This window comes from Microtus ochrogaster, chromosome 24 (assembly GCF_000317375.1).
Source record: "Microtus ochrogaster isolate Prairie Vole_2 chromosome 24, MicOch1.0, whole genome shotgun sequence".
Classification (NCBI taxonomy): domain Eukaryota; kingdom Metazoa; phylum Chordata; class Mammalia; order Rodentia; family Cricetidae; genus Microtus; species Microtus ochrogaster.
Window position 1 is genome coordinate 35038420 of NC_022024.1, and position 3936 is coordinate 35042355.

The following is a 3936-nucleotide window of genomic DNA, read 5'->3' on the forward strand; positions in this document are numbered from 1 at the left end:
GACATCCTGGAGCCTGCTGCAGTAGTGCATGTCTATAGCCGACATCCTGGAGCCTGCTGCAGCATAACTATAGTCCAACTTCCTGGATGTGGAAACATGAAAATGGTGAGCTCCAGGCCACATACTTGGGCAAGAACCATCTTTGTGTTACTGAGGTGAACAGCTCCTGATTCAGTTTTTACAAAGAACCCTGGCAACGTGTCCTGATTTGGAAACTTTGCAGATGTAACCATGGGAAATGAGGTTATAATGGACCGGGCATCTGTGTCTGAGCCGATGTGCAGTATTCTTTCAGGAAGAGAAACCAGACACACAGGAAAGATACTGTGCAGAGACAGAGCTGAGATTGGCATGAGGTCGTGCAGGCCAAGGGAGGACGAGAATTATGGGGGTTGAAGGGGGCAAGGAGGAGCCTTGCTCCTTTGGTGTGAGCAGCCCTGCCAGTGCCTCAATTTGGGACTTTTAGCCTCTAGACAGAAAATAACACATTTCTGTTATTTTAAATTTGTTTTGTTTTTTCGATACAGAGTTTCGCTGTTTAACAGCCCTGGTTGCCCTGGAACTCACTCTGTAGACCAGGGTGACTCCAAACTCAGAGATCTGCCTGCTTCTACTTCCCAAGTACTGGGGATAAAGGTGTGCACCACCATGGCCTGGCTGTTGTTAGATAAAACGACACTTTATTCACCTTGTATGCTATGGATCATGTGTGGGGGTCAGAGGGCGACTCGATGGAGTTCACTTTCTCCTACCCTGTGGGTCCTGGGAGTTGAACTCAAGAATTGAAACTCCAGTTGTCAGGCTTGGTGGCAAACGCCTTTACCCACTGAGCCATCCTGCTGTCCCCTACTTCTGTGGTTTTTAATTCACCCATTTTGTAGCGCTGCCAAAGGATTCAGAACGTCACACGACTGTGGCCACAAAAATCATTCCCCCTGTCTAGGTTTGTAAGACTGTAGTCATTCAGGGCACACTGCCCCCTGAAAGCAGGCTTCAGCAGAATCAGGATGCCCCTGGCAACTATCAATCACTCAGGTGGAGGCTTTCCTGTTCGTCCTGGTTCTTAGCTGGCATGTGCAAAGAAGATGACGGCTGACTAGGTCATGTTCTGAGCTCGTCTCGTGGACCAATGAAATTGTAGCACACAGTTTGCTGTCATAGTTTCTTATTCTTATTTTAAATTATTTATAAAGATTCAGAACCCCTGACTTACCTTGGGCAGCAGATCTGTGAAGCATCCTTGAGGCGGGCATCTTTATGTTTTGTTCAGAGGACAACTTTCAGGAGGTTGTGCTTTCCTCCCACCGATGTGGGTTCTGGGCATCAAACGCAGGTCAGCAGATGTGGCACCGGTGCCTTTACCAGGCTGGGTTATCTTGCCAGCCCAAGTCAAGTCTTGCAATTGGAACACCTGAACTTGACCTTACAATCGAGAACACTTTCAGGGCATCCAGTGGGAGCAAGCTGACCAACCAAGCGGCCTGAAGAACACGGCTTTCTGTGTTTACCTGTTTTCCACATAGACTTGCCCATGCAGGGAAACAGAGGCTGCGCTTCCTATGCGCAGGCTGCCTGTAAAGAGAGTCAAGCGGAGCATGCGTAAGGGGGAGTCAATCTTAAATTCTTCCCCCAGGAAACAAGAGGGATGGCAAATAACAGTTCCTATCTGGCTGGGCAATCGTGGTGCACACCTTTAATCCCAGCACTCAGGAGGCAGAGGAAGGTGGATCTCTGAATTTGAGGCCAGTCTGGTCTGCAGAGCAAGTTCCAGGGTGGCCAGGCAGAGCTACAAAAACAAACAAACAAACAAACAAACACCTATCTCAAAAACAGAACCAAACTAAACAAAAAAAGAAATAAAAGAGTTCCCAAACCTTCACCCAACCACCTCTGTCTCCTCTTCATCACATCCCAGCCTCACAGCCCATGACTCCCACAGACGCCCTCTGCTCCATCTGAGGCCATGGTAGCACCCCAGACCCCAGGTAAGCCTCCTGCCCACACACTGCCAACACTCAGTCAGAGCTCACTCAGCCTACCCCAACACAGCGCCTCTCTCCTCTTCACGATCACCATAGCCCAGCCCACAACTCCAGCTTCACCAGAGGGCATGGTGGCAAACTCAGGCCAACCTTCTCCCTCACCACAGAACACCTCAGTACCTGCCCTGCCCAGACTTCCTCCAACGGCCCCCTCTCTCCTTATCACCATACTGGCCCACGACTATGGTGGGAGCTCCTTGCCTCAGGAGAGATCCCCTGGGCTTCCTGAACCCCAGATAGCCTGGTTGCCTGTGGTCTGTCCCTACTTCCTCATTTGCTCAGCCTGTCCCCAACCGGTTCTCCTCACATCCTGTATTCTGGCCCCAACTCCACCAAGGCATCCTGCTGGACCAGAGGACACAAAGGCCACCAGGTAGCCTGCTTGCTTAACGCTACCTCCACTCAGTGCCCACCTAGCCAACCCTCAACTGTCCCACCCCTTCCTATCACCACATCCAAGACCCCAACTTCTGCTGAGGACCTTGGCCTGGACCAGCAGCTACACAGGAATCGCGATGTGTTTCCATCACCTACACTAAGATTCTGTGTGTTAAACCTCTGCCTGGGTGGCCAGGGAAAACATCTTAGGTTGGGATTACGTCTCAAATATCAGGTTTCTAATGGGGCTCCTTCCATTCCTGCCCCATAGATGGACTCCCTGGATGGCATCCCTGTTAACCGGAGGAAACAGCCTCTAGACAAAGAAGGCCTTGACAGAGTGTGGTCAACACACGGCCAGGATGAGATGCAGTGTAGATTATCCCCTTCTGAGAAAGTTTCACCCCCACCACAAATTACAGAATAAACAGAGACGGACCAAGACCACTAACAAGCGAAAACCAGGAAAGCCACAAGACTGAGGACAAAGGAAGGAGAGTGGCTTTCATGAGACCAGACCAGAAGACACAGATCTTTCCGTCTGCTCTGCTGACTTTCCACCCATCACCTCCAGCCCTCAAGAATTTTAAAAAGCCAATTTTAAAAAGCAAAACTATAAACTCTTCCATCTGAGACGGAGTCGTTAAGTGGAAGTAAAGCAAGTACCAAAAGCTGCAGGTTGTCAGGTAGCTGGAGCTAAGTGATGGGCATCCCCAGATTCACCTAGAGAGAAGCCACCGGGCCCACACCCCCATCTGCCCTCCAGATCTACATCTGCGAATCTACAGGCTGGAGAGATGACTTGGTGGCTCAGAGTGCTTGCTGCTCTTCCAACGGATCTGGGGTTGTTTGAAGGGATTGGCCCAGTTCGCATCCCGTACATATCTCAGAGTCTCATGCATTCCCGATTTCTGTCCTCAGCTTTGCACAGCAGATCTTGAGACTTTAATCTCAGGATCCGCAGCTGAGTGTTTTTCTGTGTGGCACTGAAGACTCTCTTGTGCTCTCCCCGCCTGCAGTTTTGTAGCTGGCTGCTCAGCACTCCGTCTTTTGCCAAGGTTTTCTCCAAAGTAAGTGCTGTCTTGAGCATCAGTCCTACTGCCCCCACTACAGCGACTTCTTCCCGCTTCTGATTTGCAGGGTTGCCTCACTCACTGCCTGTCTTCCTCGCCGATATCTCATGTTAGCACCGGCATAAGCTTAGCCAGTTTCACCTCCATCTTGGGTCGGGGCTACGTTAACTCATGTGCCAGCAGGGGCGGGCTTCTCCTTGATTTGGCTGTTGGGTAGCAGTGCCAGGTTCTGTCTTAGCCTTCATGCATCAAGACCTGGCGGGATTGAGGGAATGGGTGTCCGGGGGTGTGCTCAGGATGACCACCTGCAGGTCAGGGCAGGGAAGTACAACCCATGGGTCCCCTGGGGTGTGCTCAAGACGGCCACCTGCAGGTCAGGGAAGGAAGTACAACCCAAAATAGAGGCATCAGATCTCTACAAGGTTTCTAAAAAGCCTCAGGCG